The following is a 17,040-nucleotide window of genomic DNA, read 5'->3' as shown; positions in this document are numbered from 1 at the left end:
AACATGAGCCAGCAGTGTGCCCAGGGGGCCAAGAAGGCCAATAGCATTCTGGCTTGTATCAGGAATAGCGTGGCCAGCAGGAGTAGGGAAGTCATCGTGCCTCTGTCCTCGGCACTGGTGAGGCCCCTCACCTCGAGTACTGTGTTCAGTTCTGGGCCCCTCTGTACAGGAGGTACATTGAAGTGCTGGAGCATGTCCAGAGGAGAGCTACCAGGCTGGTGAGGGGTCTGGAGAACAAGTCCTATGAGGAGAGGCTGAGGGAACTGGGCATGTTTAGTTTGTAGAAGAGGAGGCTGAGGGGAGACCTCATTGCCCTCTACAACTACCTGAAAGGAAACTGTAGAGAGGCAGGGGTTGGCCTCTTCTCCCAAGGGAATAACGACAGGACCAGAGGAAATGGTATGAAGCTGCGGCAAGGGAGATTTAGATTAGATATTAGGAAGAATTACTTTACTGAAAGAGTGGTCAGGCGCTGGAACAGCCTGCCCAGGGAGGTGGTGGAGTCACCATCCCTGGAGGTATTTAAGAAACGTGTAGACATGGCTCTTCAGGGCATGCTCTAGCGCCCAAGATTATTGGTTTGTGGTGGGGTGTTGTGTGTGGGGTTGTGGGTGTGGAGTTTAGTAGGTGGGTGCTTTTTTGTTTTTTGTTTTTTTTTTATTTTTTATGTGGTTGGACTCGATGATCTCAGAGGTCCCTTCCAACCACTAAGATTCTGTGATTCTGTGATTCTGTGAAATCTGCCTTTTGATTTATTCAGATTTCACCTTTGGCATTACATGATACCTACTTCTGAAAATTCTTTGTAATTTAGTATTTTAATTTAACGCAGTACACAGTAATTCATTATTGGCTCGCAGGCTTTACAAAAAGTTGTTCTTGTGATCTTCAAGTCGTATCAGCAAAACAGGAAAGCAGAATTTAAAAAGCAGCAGTGCAAACAAACTCCCTCACATAAACATCACTTCGATAAGAAATAATGGGAAGTTCCACGAAAATAAAATGCAAAAGAGCTTTTGCACTCATGGATTACTCACCCATAAGCTCCATTACTAATCAGGTTAATTGTTTCAAAATCAGTTTCCCGAGGTTTCCTCTGCAGCTTCAGTGAGGTATTGGAGCTCTTCAAAGTTAAAGAGGAGAAAGAACAAATTACTACAGTCCTTTTTTCAAAATCAGGGAGCAATAAAAGAACAAACCAAAAAACCCAACTATCACCAGGCTGTCACACCCTGATGAACCAGCTAAAAGCTCTGGCCAGTTAGCCACACAGTGAGGGACCAGAGGGATTCCTGAAGCAAAGTTGCTTTTTCACCAAAAAGGTATCTGTTACACCATAGCTATCTGTCCACTCATCTACATGCTAGGGTTACAGCGGACAGGCACAAAGGCTTCTGTTAAAGGAGTTACTGGCAATTCCTATCTAGAGTTATGCACTTCTGTGAATCCCACCATGTGGATGCCGAAGAACCTGCGGACACGGCACCCAGAAGGAGCCCTGGAGTTCTCATCACTCTCACTGGCGGCAAACCGTGGGATAAGTAAACAAGCCCTAGCTGCACAGCACCTGGGCCATGATAAGAGGAAGAAAAGGAGAGAGTGCTGACGGCCGGCCGGGTTGCTAAAGATGAATAGCTTGTCTTGATTTACACCATGTATGGTATGTGGTATGTGTGGTATGTGCTGTGTAATCACATGATAAGGATGTAGCAGTGGGAAATTGCTAGCTCGGTAGCAGAAGGTATTTAAGGAGGTTGTTGCCTAAAATAAAGCGATTTCGTTTGTGCGCCAAAATGGAGTCCGTGCCTAATTGCCACACCACCAGGCACTCATTGGCCATTGATGTCCCATGTTAGTAAATCTGACTCTGGCAGTATGGCCTGGTAGTAACATAATGTAGATTTGTAGCGGTGTGCTCTCCCCCCTGCCCTGTTCCCCGGCTCCTGCTCAAGCCATAACTGTCAGTGGGAGTTCTGATGGGTTGCACCTGGACTTTGGGGGATGGATGGCAACATAGCCAAATGCTGTCTGGAATAGGGACCTAGATGTCTCGCTGCTATGCAAATATGACTATAGGTCAATCATCTAACTCTATAAATAGTGGACAACCCAGGGCCTGTTGAGCTCTCCTGAATGGCAGTGGGCTGCACAACAGGATCTCCCCTTGAGTAGGGACGCCTCTCAAGGTTACTCCTCGAGGTTGAGAGATTCCTTGCCACAACAGATCCTCGGTAAGTGACTAAGAGCATGCTAAACTTTGAAATCTGAGCTAAGTGATAGAAAGGAATGATTGTGCATATATAATCCTTTAGACATAAACCATCAACCAAGTCTGGGACTAGGATTGGATCCAGCCGCACCTAGACTCCTCTCTGAGGAGGACTTTAGAAAGCAAGGAGGGCCTTTCTGAACCTCGTGACTCAACAGGAGGGTCTCCTTGACAGTTCTGTCTGACCCTGTCCTCTGTGCAGTAAATAATCAAGTGTACCTTGTAAAACACTGTCACATTTACTATCAAACTTTGTTAAATTGCTGTTTTATATCAATAAATGGTTTGCTGCTTCTCTCTTATGAGTGAAGTGAGTCACTCTGTCTGCGACAAGATGAGCTCTCGTTCATTCAAATAAAATTTTGTACATTTCTAACTAGTGTTAGGATAGACTGTGATATAACTTAGGATGGACTGTGAAAGAGACACAAAATGAAAAAGAAAAATATGGAAGATAAAATTCTACCATTACAGAGGTCACTTTCACCTACTTGTATGCCAGAATATTTTCAAAATGGAATTGTCCTGAGTACTGTACAACATTTTTCTATCTTTAATTTTTAATTAATCTTGAAGATCTAAGTGCAAATTAAAATTGGGGGGTGGGGGATGATTGGCGAGGGGACAGGACTTCCAAATTCAGTATTTCAAACCCACAAGATCCTTTTCAAGATGTTTTCCAAATCTCAAAAAAGTTCTGTGATCCCTTTCTAGGCAGTTTGGTAATAGTTAAGGTTGAAAGTCGACCTGGTTGGAACATTTTCAATTAAATGCTTGCTAAAGAAATAATTCAGTACAAGATTAATGAATATGTCAATAGAATGAATTACACAGGAGCAGAGAGAGAAGATTTGTTAAATTGCTTAGCCCACTTGCCTGACAGTACAGGATTCTTCCTAATTGCATATTTAAGATGATTTTGAATGGTTTTCAAGTTATGCTTCCTGCCACTTCCCATGTGTATTTATTCCACAACTACACATTTGAGAAAAACATTTCCAAATATTCATCCTATCTTTTTCTTTACTCATTTTATCACCTCCCCCAGTTATGTTCCTTTATTAGACTGAATTATCCTTCCTTTATTTCTTCAACATTTGTGCAACACAAATAACTTTACAATTTCTTAAGCTACTACTAAGCCAGTTTGCACCTTAGATTCTCCTAAGCACTTCAGCACTTCCCTTAAGCCTTTTAGTTATTCTTTCTGACTTTTCTCCAATTTGTCAGTATCTTTCCACTAAATAACACTCAGGTCTAATATGGTATTTTAAATGCAGATGAATGAAAGCAGCAGAGTAAGAAACACCCTTCATGTCACAACTCTGGAAGCCTTTATAGGTGGCATTTTTCCAGAAAATCAGAAATTATCTCAAGATAATATGACATTTACCAGAGGATGATGTCTTTTTTGGTAGCATATTAGAGCTAGTTTAACAGATAATCCATGCCTGTATTTTAAACTCTATTAACATTTGTAAATGCCTGTAAAGCACCACTGAATTACCTATGCATCCCACTAAATTGCACTTGCTTTTTATATCCACTTACACAGAAAATTTACACTAAATTGTTAGAACTGCATTTACTCTGCTGACTGAAATCCAAGGTATAAGAACCAACTTTTAAAAATAAGAATTTAATTTGAGAGCATTTAACCCCATAATATTCAGCCCAATCAACTCCTCCAACTCATTTTTCTTTTGCCAACCTGAACAAGCATCTGACAAAATATTACTGTATGATACCAATTACTGTAGTCAAATATTTTCAAACACAGATTAAGAACAATGCACAGTCTTCCAGATTGCAAACTAACTTTCTGAATCCAGGATATTTGCTAACTTGCTCATTTCTTCCTCGTCTCTTCAACTGGATCCGTTCAGACTCTAAATTTGATCATTAGCTGCCTCTGTAAATGGACTGTCTTAAAATCTGTTTAAAATTTTTTAATGAAAGGGTTTAAATGTCCTTCTAAAAGGAAAATAAATACATTAATTAAACAGAAATAAAGGAAGCAGTGGTGAAATTTGTGGTCAAACATCCTCCACATGGTGAACACTGTAACTTCATGGAAGCTAAAGATACTGCAACATCTAGGAAAACAGATAGATAGAAAGATTTGTTCTAATATTTTTTGCAAGCCTTCTGTCTGCTGAGCACCATGGTGTTAGTCTGAGGATTTACCACTGTTCTATTCAATCCATTTACACATATCAGGAGAAAATACAAGGCGGGGGTGAGGGATGGATGGATGGATGACGATGGACAGGGGACACCCAACACATTTATTTTTCCTTGCTCAGATTCAGCAAAAGAAGCAACATAACAGGAAAACTTATTGATTCATCCATTTCCAGAGTTTCCGTTGTCCCATTGTCACCTAGCTGAGCTATTTCTAGAAACAAAGATTAGAAATCCCATTTTAAACCATAGTAAGTACAAAACTAAATGAAGTACAGAAAACCTGAGAGGTGACACTTTACTGGAATAGTTAACAAAGATGCTGTCCCATCCGTGGTACTTGTCTAATAACTTTTAAGGCATCTCCAGGCATATATAAAAAAAAATCCCACCTGGAAAATTAAGACTGCTATTCACTGCTTATGTAATCTTCCACTGAATTCAAACAGCCATGAAGCAATGAAGGCAATATTGTTATGACTGCTGAGACATGGGAATTCTGAGATCTGTGTGTGATTTGAGCATTAAGGGAAAGGCAGCACTAATTTGCTAAGACTCCTGAAGATCTTAGGCCCTGAGCGGTTAATAGTAGGCCCCATCCTTGTTGGACTCCTTCACATAGAATGTCTAAACTGGATTTTTCTATATAGTAATAAGTGACTATTACAAGTGAAATTCTGCACAGCACTGTAATCATTAAGAGCAAATAATCACACAGATAATTTTCTTTTGGAACAGCTAAAGATTTAAAGAGTAACTCTCATATGTAATCACTACACAAAACACAATGTTTGTAAAGCGTAAGAATCCGAAGTAATCAAAACATCACTTCAACAAACCAAACATATCTTTAAAGCATTATAGAAGCTAAAAACATTCAAAAAATTCTGATTACGAAGTCAATAAACAGTGAAATGTTTATTCTCCAATGAGAATAAACAAATGTAAAAAAATCTAAAAAAAAGAGCCTAAGCTAAAATGATACAGGGCAAATTCCAAACTGGAGTGGATTTCCCTAGCAAAAGTCACAGTTTTGTAAACGTGGGGTTTTCATATTAGAAGTCTTGATGAAACCTTTATTGTATGGGTGAGAATCAAGCAAGCTAGAATAATATATTTTGACAGCCTTCTCAACTGAAATTATTTTCATAAATAGCAAATTAAAATGAGCTATTTTTAAACAGAACTTTTGCAAAATAACCATTATCTGAGAAATACCTATTATTTGCAAACAGTAGGCAGCAATGGAATGGAACCATGAGTCGGCTTTCAAAACATGGAGCTATGGAATCATTTTGCAATGCCTGAAGAGATTTTTTTAAAACTCATCTAAATACCTTCAAACATCTTACTTTTTCTTTCATTGATTTAAACCATTTCTGAAGACTCATGATTCAAAAAGGTAAAGATGGTAATTTAAAAACCATGGGGAAAAATTTCTCCCTGGGGTATTCTTTAGAAATGCAGCCACCAGTCTCTGATAAGTGATGAATCTTTTATGGTATAGCTTTCATTACATTATGAAGTAATGCATGCATCATTTTACTCAAAGAAAGGATGCTACAGCTATGGCAGCAAACAAAGGAGGTAAGTAGAGAAGGGTCTAAAGAAGTAGCTTGCTTTTTTCTGCAGAGGAAGTCAAATCCCTTGCATGAACATTTATGGACATTGCAGACAGAATTTAACAGCTTATTTAGAAATACAATTCCATGTTTCAGGATAAGCAGAATTACTGAGGTGGGTTTTGTTTGTTTTGAAAGATTTGGTTCTTCTGCTATATAAATATTTTGCATTTTTGCATACAAGGAATTTAAAAGCTCTCTCAGGAGGATAATCCTCATGCAATATTTTTTTTATACCAGTGAATACAGTGTTTCCAAATAATTACCTTTGTAAATGATTAATTCAAGAGCATAAACCCATAGAGACATTCTTTTATTTTTGCTTAGGAAATGTACTTTTATATAGAGGCATCAATTTAAAACCAAAGCCAGATCATTTAAGAAGTCATTACACAGTGATTTATACTGCTTACAAATATCACTTTTTGTGGAGAGGTGGGAAAGCATTAATATGAGTCAGATGGCCTGAATTGTTTGATCACAAATCTACATGCACATTAACCTTAAAAGTGATACATAAAATAATTTAATCACCCAAATCTCCAACTGAACCAAAGGTCAGTAATCCACACACCATACACCCCTCAGTATTTACTGACAAACCATGTAGCCCATTTTCCCCCTCACAAACCAAACATTTCAATTATCCTGGAGTGTTTCAAAGTTTAAGTTATATTCATCAATATTTAATTTATGAAATGCAATTTTAAGATGTCTTCTAGATGAAGTACACTCACATAAAATAAATATTCAGTCTGAGAAAATAGTATCCCTTATTTCTATGTAGCATTTGTCTCGAACTCTCTCACAATAAACTGTTTAAAAACATTCAAAGACATTACTAAACTTATTTTTTTGACTCATTCTGAGGAACGCTTTTATCCAAGTGGCCAGAAAGAGTTAATCAGTAAGATAAGGTTCAAGTGGCAGAACCAGGGTCAATAATACTACAACCTTAATCCACACTCCAAATTAAATCTTGCATACTTGATCAGTGAAGAATTTATGAATTGTCAGATTAGGCCAGACAAACAGCTCTCCAAATCCAGCAGACACGTCCATCTTGCAGAGAATTTTAAGCTACTTCTTGATCTTTCCCAGTACCACATGGAAAACAATATTTATGTGTATTTTCACAATTTGCCCTACATCCTTGCTGCACTCCAAATCCAAGCAAAAAGTGCCGAGGCTGCTTTAATCTCTCTCTCAGATAAAAATAATACTAAATTTGGATGAGGAAGTTCTTCTGTGAAGATAGGAAGAGGACTAATAATAGGCTTGACTTCCTTTAAATCTGATAACATAACATGAATATCATCTATAACAATATACAATCTAATTGAATTAGATCTAACCAAATTCCTGACAACATCTGGCAGTGCTGAACACAAACTGCTTAATTTGAACAAAAAAGCATTTTCTTTTAACACACAATATGCTCCTCCTTTGATTTAAGGCAATGGGATCTTGCATAATGAAAACTGGTTAAAACGAAAAGCTTATCATTCACCTTCAGCCAAATTGCAGAAGGCAAAGGCAGGGGCTGTGAGAATGAAGAACCGCGCACTGTAGGTGAAGATCAAGTACGAGACCATCTAAGGAACCTCAAGGTATGCAAGTCCATGGGACCTGGCTGATGAAGTTGCTAAGCCACTTTCCATTATATTTGAGAAGTCGTGGCAGTCTGGTGAAGTTCCCACTGACTGGAAAAGGGGAAACATAACCCCCATTTTCAAAAAGGGAAAAAAGGAAGACCTGGGAAACTACAGACCGGTCAGGCTCACCTCTGTGCCTGGCAAGATCATGGAGCAGATCCTCCTGGAAACTCTGCTAAGGCACATGGAAAATAAGGAAGCGATTGGTGACAGCCAACATGGCTTCACCAAGGGCAAGTCATGCCTGACAAATTTAGTGGCCTTACAGCATTGGCAGAGCAACTGACGTCATCTACCTGGACTTATGCAAAGTGTTTGACACTGTCCTGCATGACATCCTGGTCTCTAAATTGGATTTGATGGATGGACCACTCGGTGGATAAGGAATTGGCTGGATCGCCGCACTCAAAGGGTTGCGGTCAACGGCTCAATGTTCAAGTGGAGACCAGTGACAAGTGGTATTCCTCAGGGGTCAGTACTGGGACTGGCACTGTTTACATCCTTGTCAGTGACATGGACAGTGGGATTGAGTGCACCCTCGGCAAGTTTACCGATGACATCAAGCTGTATGGTGCAGTCAACACGCTGGAGGGATGGGATGCCATCCAGAGGGACCTTGACAGGCTGGAGAGGTGGGCACATGCAAACATCATGAAGTTCAACCAGGCCAAGTGCAAGGTCCTGCACATGGGTCGGGGCAATCCCAAGCACAAATACAGGTTGGGTGGAGAATGGCTTGAGAGCAGCCCTGAGGAGAAGGACTTGGGGGCGTTGGTGGATGAGAAGCTCAACATGAGCCGGCAGTGTGCACTTGCAGCCCAGAAAGCCAACCACATTCCTGGGCTGCATCAAAAGAAGCATGGCCAGCAGGTCGAGAGTGGTGATTCTTCCCCTCTACTCCGCTCTGGTGAGACCCCACCTGGAGTACTGTATCCAGCTCTGAAGTCCCCAACATAAGAAGGACATGGACCTGTTGGAGTGGGTCCAGAGGAGGGCCACAAAGATGATCAGAGGGTTGGAGCACCTCTGCTATGAGGACAGGCTGAGAGAGTTGGGGTTGTTCAGCCTGGAGAAGAGAAGGCTCCAGGGAGACCTTCCAGTACCTAAAGGGGGCCTACAGGAGAGATGGGGAGGGACTCTTTATCAGGGAATGTAGTGATTGATAGGATGAGGGGTAACAGTTTTAAACTGAAAGAGGGGAGATTTAGATTAGATATTAGGAAGAAATTCTTTACTGTGAGGGTGGTGAGACACTGGAACAGGTTGCCCAGAGAAGCTGTGGATGCTCCATCCCTGGAAGTGTTCAAGGCCGGGTTGGATGGGGCTTTGAGCAACTTGGTCTAGTGGGAGGTGTCTCTGCCCATGTCAGGGGGTTTGGAACTAGATGATTTTTAAGGTCCCTTCCAACCCAAACCATCCTGTGGTTATATGAGTCTTTGATTATCATAGTTTTTGCTATTATTTTGTGTTATCAAGTCCTCTCCTAGAGATCCCCCTTGTCAAAACACAAAAGACAAGCTAAATGGCACTAGCTAGATGCATTTATCATGATGATGTTTCTGGTGGACTTCCAAATTGCAGGACTAGCACTGAATACAATGAACCAATTTCCATATGTCACCAGTGATAGAACCTGGTCTCAGGATGGAAGAGAAGATGATCTGGTTAGGAAACAGAAGTAATTCTAGTTTTTAAAATACTGTCCTTAAAACAAGAATCAGGCAACCAAAAATTGTGCAATGACAATACCTCCATGGGAACCTGAGTTCCCCCTACAGAAGTCCTCAACATGGACATATAAATTACCCAGAAAAATAAATCTTTGCAATTTTGATAGGAATGGGAGACATTCTTCTCAGGGATTCTAAGATGTGGGAGCCTGGGGGCACTGAAAGGCAAATAATAGCTCAGCCCAGTTTCATTTATACCTATGGTTGGACAACAGTTGCCATCGAATGATTCCAGTAAATTTCAAGCTAGAGCTGTACTAAGAAAGTTGCATTGCCAAGCTGGAAGATGATGACAAGTATCATTGACACAGTGTATTTGTAAGTGATATTCACAATAGAAAGTCTCAGATAGCCTTTTTGATGCCTTTGAGCTTGTGAGAGAACCATGCGGGTTAGTGAATGCTTGTTCTGCTACCATATTTACTTTGACTCTTTTGAGGTACACATAGATTATCACAGTGACTAAATACATTGAGAAGAAAGCAATTGTGAGTCTATAGCTTGACCAGGAGATGTACTTACCTTCCAGAGGATCTTTATTTAAGCCCATATGGCTAATAATATATTGAGGGATGTCTGTTTTAATGCCTTGCCCCTCTTTAGCATGGCCTTCAGCTGCTTCCAAAAGATAGTAAAACTCTTGGGGATAAAATTCCTAGAAGAAAAATAATCACCATCATTCTCCCTGCAGAAACTGAAGTCTTAAAACCTAACATAAAAGCTTCCTTTGCTGCTTCTATTGCAACTATTTGACATTTCCCTTATTAAAAATGATACCTCATTATTCTATTACTAGTAGCCTATTATTCTGTTACGATTCCTATAGAATGCAATATATGATTCCTATACTATTCTTTAAGCAATGAAATTTCACACCAATATTTCAGAGCACTACTTTATAAGAATAGTAAGTTCTTTGCCCTCAAAACTTCATATAATACTCAGAGTGAAATGACCCATAACCATACAGAAGGCATCTCCCTGCAGCCACTTGCTTATAAAAATCCACTACTGAAATAAAGAAACTATATAAATATATTGCTCTTTGCTTTTACTTCTAAATGAAGTTTTGAAGTATTTTTAATCAATATATATGTACTATGTTTTATGGAAAATAAAATAAAATAAATCACTAACTTTAGAATGAAGCCAAAATCATAAGTTGCTGAAAATGACATTCAAACTTAATTGATCCAATTGTTCCAAATCTAGAAATGAAACATCCTCCTTTGGGAACCAACTCTATTACTACTAACATTTATATCATCCCTAAAAGGCAAGCCTCAAAGAGGTAAAAAACACTCAAATGAAACAAAACAAAACAAGATGGAGAGCAGAACAGCCCACCCATAATCCAGGAGGAAGTAGTCAATGATCTGCTTCTGCACCTAGACGCACACAAGTCTATGGGGCCGGATGGGATTCACCCAAGAGTACTCGGGGAGCTGGCGGGAGAGCTCACCAAGCCTCTCTCCATCATTTATCAACAATCCTGGTCAACAGGGCAGGTACCAGATGACTGGAGGGTGGCTAATGTGACGCCCATCTACAAGAAGGGTCGGAAGGAGGATCCGGGGAACTACAGGCCTGTCAGCCTGACCTCGGTACCAGGAAAGATCATGGAGAGGATCATCCTGAGTGAGCTCTCACAGCAAGTGCAGGGCAGCCAAGGGATCAGGGCCAGCCAGCATGGGTTTAGGAAGGGGAGGTCCTGCTTAACCAACCTGATCTCTTTCTATGACCATGTGACCCACCTTCTGGATGCGGGGAAGACTGTGGACGTTGTCTATCTGGACTTTGGTAAGGCCTTTGACACCGTCCCCCACAGCATTCTCCTGGAGAAGCTGGCGAATCATGGCATAGACAAGTGTCCTCTTCGCTGGGTTAAAAACTGGCTGGATGGCCGTGCCCAGAGAGTTGTGATTAATGGGGTGAAATCCTCTTGGCAGCCGGTCACCAGTGGTGTCCCTCAGGGCTCAGTTTTGGGGCCAGTCTTGTTTAATATCTTTGTCAATGATCTGGATGAGGGGGTTGAATGCACCCTCAGTAAGTTTGCAGACGACACCAAACTAGGTGGGAGTGTTGATCTGCTTGAGGGTAGGAAGGCTCTAGAGAGGGACCTGGACAGGCTGGATCAATGGGCCAAGGCCAACTGTATGAGGTTTAATAAGGCCAAGTGCCGGGTCCTGCATTTTGGTCACAACAACCCCAAGCAACGCTACAGGCTTGGGGCAGAGTGGCTGGAAAGCTGCCCGGCAGAAAAGGACCTGGGGGTGCTGGTGGACGGCCAGCTTAACATGAGCCAGCAGTGTGCCCAGGTGGCCAAGAAGGCCAACAGCATTCTGGCTTGTATCAGGAATAGCGTGGCCAGCAGGAGCAGGGAAGTGATCGTGCCTCTGTCCTCGGCACTGGTGAGGCCTCACCTCGAGTACTGTGTTCAGTTCTGGGCCCCTCTGTACAGGAGGGACATTGAAGTGCTGGAGCGTGTCCAGAGGAGAGCTGCCAGGCTGGTGAGGGGTCTGGAGACCAAGTCATATGAGGAGAGGCCGAAGGAGCTGGGCATGTTTAGCCTGGAGAAGGGGAGGCTGAGGGGAGACCTCATTGCCCTCTACAACTACCTGAAAGGAGGTTGGAGAGAGGTGGGTGTTGGCCTCTTCTCCCAGGTGAATAATGACAGGACCAGAGGAAATGGTCTGAAGCTGTGGCAGGGGAGGTTTAGATTAGATATTAGGGAGAATTACTTTACTGAAAGAGTGGTCAGGCGCTGGAACAGTCTGCCCAGGGAGGTGGTTGAGTCACCATCCCTAGAGGTGTTTAAGAAACATCTAGATGTGGCACTTCAGGGCATGCTCTGAAGGGCAGAGATTGTAGGTTGTTTGGTTTGACTCGATGATCTCAGAGGTCCTTTCCAACCATGAGGATTCTGTGATTCTGTGAAAAAATCCCCACACCTCAAAACCCTGCCTATCCTTTAAGTCTCTTGGAAATAAGTTTATTTTACCACCTTAATAGATGATAAAAATAGGAAAGCATTGAAAGGAACAAGAAAGATTAAAAGGTTTGTTGTTTTGGTTTTTTAAAAACAGACTTTCTCTGTCTTCTGTTATGAATTCATACCAAAACCTCTCTCACACAGCCATTACATTCTTAAAGATGTTCTTGCCAACCATAGATCACAACAGGTGCAATGCTTAATAGAGGGAGAGCCAGAGTCATGAAACATTGATGCAACAATACCAGACTTTTTGCTGGAGTAAGTCAGTTCTGTCAAAAATTTCTGCAGAAGCCAGGCAGGCTTCTGAGCTGGTTAGTTTCCCCATAGGTCATTTCTTTGCCTGTCATAATTCCCCAGGGCTTTAGTCTGCCTGCTGGGTCACAAGGCACTTGTCCTAGCTCCTCAGGCTATCCAGGACTTGGGAACTCAACATCATGAAACAATTTTCATCATCTCCAGCCTACTCCAATGGATTTACCACAAATGCATGAACCGCCCAAACTCTTATTTAGCTCAAAGTCTCAGGATGCTGCTAAACTACCTAAAATCTGAATTGAGTAAATAAGCATTACATGCTGTTTTAGCCTTACTCTCCTCTTCTGACATGCTGTTCCTAGCTGTATCTCTTATATGTTACTCCATGTCACTGAAGAACACAACAATGTGATGTGTGCCAAGACTTCCATCTGCCTTCATCATGAAAAAGTCATCATCTTACCTGCAGCAGTGGCAGATATACAGCTTCTCCTCCACTTGCTAATAAAGTCAAGGTAATTTCAAAACAGATACTTTTAATCATATGAATATGTGTGTGTATACATACACATATGCATATATGCACACACATGCAAATAATTAGAAGCAAGGAATTTATTTTCCAACTTTGTTTCATTTTCCATGTGAAAATGGAGAAAATCTTTCAATATTTGGCAGTAGCTCTTGGCACATATGAAACTGAAAAAGCTTTATTCATATGATTAACAAGTGAATACAAATAGGAATTCACATACCATGAACACGTGAGCTAAGATCACCGTCAGAAAACTGACAGCATTACTGTATGGTATCTGAAACTTCTCATGACAAAAGTGCTGGACTTATTTCCTATAATGCTACAAAGTTTATTAGAAAGGCTGAAGTTTTCCATACCTAGTATCCATTTCAGACAGATGTTCTAAAATATCAGACAGTATTATTCAAAATTTTCCAGAGGGAAGCTATGGAAAAACAATAACAATATTGTTTCTGTAAGATTCCAGTGACCTTTATGGGGCAGGCTTAATGCTTTCTTGCATGAGAAATGTGTTCTTTTGTGACAGTCTGCCTAAATTTGTTCAAGTTACCTGCCTCTGAAGAAACATACTGTGCAGAGTTGTTATATTCCAGCTTAAATCTCTTATAGATACCATCTGAAGTAAGCACACTCCAAGGCAGCTCTGCTGACTTTCTCTGCCATTGCTGCTCTGAAAAGCTAAACAGCTGGAAGCAACTAAGCACCAGAACACCAAGAGACAGAGCTCATCTCCTGGCCTCGCAATACCGTCCTTACACTTGCATCAGCAGGCCCAGCAAAAGGAAGGATACAGGATGCACAGCAGCTCTACTTGAAGCATGATAAGGCAGAGGAAGTAGCCTAGGATAAAATCCCAGGGACAGAAACTGTGAACTAAGTGAATGAAGATTTGGACTAGCTAGCTATAAAAACTTAATATTTAGGGAGAATGAACTAATGGGCAAATAGGTCACCAGGAGAGAACCTGAATTAAGTGGCTAAAAGACAATGATGAGGCTAGGGCCAGGGGTAGGTGGGAGAGCAAGCATGGAAGGGAAGGACAAAGCATCACAAGGAAGCCTTGGTCTGTCAGCCCACAGGATGTGTTTAAAGGCATTTCTGGATCTGCAATGATAAAGACACAGATTGGGGGAAGACAAGACAACACATGAGAAACTGAGCAAAGAGATGGAGAAAGATTACATGAACCCTAAGAATGGAGCAAAAAAGATCACTCCAGATATAGAAGGAGCATTTCAAGGGTCAGGGAACAGGGTGAAGGAGTAACACAAGTTTGGATTCAATAGCAGAGTGGCCTGGTTTGGGTAGAGCAGAGCCAACTTTCTGTTCAGTCGTTTTGCTTCTTGGCTCTGAAACTGACAGCATATTGTGCAGAAAACTGTTCGTTCTCAGAGTGATAACACCAGTGTTTACAGTCTGTGCCAAGGAATGGTATGGAGAAAGGCTCTTGCTTATACTTATTGCTGTAACAACCATGGTCAGCTAATTTTGTTATTTGCCCTGTTTGAGGATTGGAAACAGAAAAGCGTAGAGGGGTCCCACCTGCAGGGAGGAGCAGACAGGACAGGTGACCCAAAATTGACCAACAGGGGTATTCCATCCCATCTGCCCCATGCTCAGTATAAATGATGAGGGATCAAAGGGTCAAGTTTCTTCCTTCAATGGCTGACGTCCAAGGAGGACCCTGTTTATCTGTTTTTGATCCCGGTCCGTGTGTTCCTGACTCCATCTGTGGAATCCAGTTCCCACCTGTTGCTGAGTCCAGTCTGGGACTTCCCCAGTGCCTGCCAGTGATGTCATCCTGGGACCTTAATACGGTTTTGTATATACTGTATCTATTTCATTATTTTCCTTTTTATTTTATTATTAATATTTCATTAAAGAAGTTGAGTTCCTTCTAAACTCGTAAATCTCTTTGTCTCTCCTCCTCCTCTCTGTGCGAGAGGCTGGGGGAGAGCATCTGTTGCCAGCCATTAGCCAATTTAGCCAAAACTATGACAGTTGCCCAGAGAGATGGTGGAGTCTCCTTCTCTGGAGACATTGAAAACCCACCTCGACACTGTTTCTGTGCAACCTGCTCTAGGTGAACCTGCTTTGGCAGGGAGGTTGGACTTAATGATCTCCAGAGGTCCCTTCCACCCCCTATCATTCTGTGATTCTGTGACTACCTCAAGAAAGGGTATTTCAAAGACCCAAAAGGGTATGGGTGGGCTTTTAGTATAGCAGCTGGAGAGACTGAGGATGTTATACAGCTGTCCACCTTACCTGGCCCTTCAGATGACCCTTCTGTGGTGGGACTGCTGAAGGTTAAAGAACAGCAGGTGCCAATTGCTACTGCCACAGTGCATTGATGCCAGTATCGCACCAACTGAGACTCCCTGATTCCCATCCAGAACCTGATTCGTCAGCTAGAGACCCAAGGAGTGATCAGCAAGACTTGCTCACCCTTTAACAGCCCTATATGGCCAGTGCAAAAGTCTGACGAGACCGGAGATGAACAGTAGACTCTGGTGGCCTGAATGAAGTCACACCACCACCGAGTGCTGCTGTGCCAGACATGCTAGAACTGCAGTATGAACTGGAGTCAAAGGCAGCCCAGTGGTATGCTACCATTGACATTGCTCATGCCTTTTTCTCTATTCCTGTAGCAGCAGAGTGCAGGCCACAGTTTGCTGTCACCTGGAGAGGCATCCAGTACACCTGGAATCGACTGCCCCAGGGGTGGAAACACAGCCCCACCATTTGCCATGGGCTGATCCAGACTGCACTGGAGAAGGGTGGAGCTCCAGAACATCTGCAATACATTGATGACATCATTGTGTGGGGTAATACAGCACAGGAAGTTTTCAAGAAAGGTAAGAGAATAATCAAGATTCTTCTGAAAGCAGGTTTTGCTGTAAAAAGAGGTAAGGTCAAGGGACCTGCATGAGAGATCCAGTTCTTGGGAATTAAGTGTCAAGATGGGTGTTGCCAGGTCCCAATGGATGTGATTAAAAAAGTGACATCTATGTCCCCATCTACTGACAAAAAGGAAACACAAGCCTTTTTAGGCATTGTGGGTTTCTGGAGAATGCATATTCCAGGTTATAGTCAGATTGTGAAACCTCTTTATGAAGTGACTCGAAAGAAAAATGAGTTTATGTGGGGTCCTGAGCAACGACAGGCCTTTGAACAAATGAAACAAGAGATTGTGCATGCAGTAGCCCTTGGACCAGTCCAAACAGGAGGGGACGTTAAAAATGTGCTCTATACTGCAGCTGTGGACAATGGCCCTACCTGGACCCTCTGGCAGAAAGCACCAGGGGAGACTCGAGGTCGACCCCTAGGATTCTGGAGTCGAGGCTATAAAGGCTCCGAGGCCAGCTATACTCCAACTGAGAAAGAAATCTTGGCAGCATATGAAGGAGTCAGAGCTGCTTCAGAGGTAATTGGTACTGAAGCACAGCTCCTCCTGGCACCCTGATTACCAGTGCTGGGCTGGATGTTCAAGGGTAAAGTTCCTTCTGCTCATCATGCCACCGATGCTACCTGGAGTAAGTGGGTTGCCTTAATCACACAGCGAGCTCAAATAGGAAACCCAAATCGTCCAGGAATCATGGAAGTGATCACAAACTGGCCTGAAGGCAAAGACTCCAGAATGCCACCAGAGGAGGTGGTGACTCATGTGGAGGAAGCCCCACCATATAATGAACTCTCAGATAATGAGAAACAGTATGCTCTGTTCACTGATGGATCTTGTCGTATTGTAGGGAAACAGAGAAAGTTGAAAGCTGCTGTATGGAGTCCTACACA

The sequence above is a fragment of the Larus michahellis genome, chromosome W (genome assembly GCF_964199755.1).
Source record: "Larus michahellis chromosome W, bLarMic1.1, whole genome shotgun sequence".
Classification (NCBI taxonomy): domain Eukaryota; kingdom Metazoa; phylum Chordata; class Aves; order Charadriiformes; family Laridae; genus Larus; species Larus michahellis.
Note: the sequence above shows the minus strand (reverse complement) of the source record.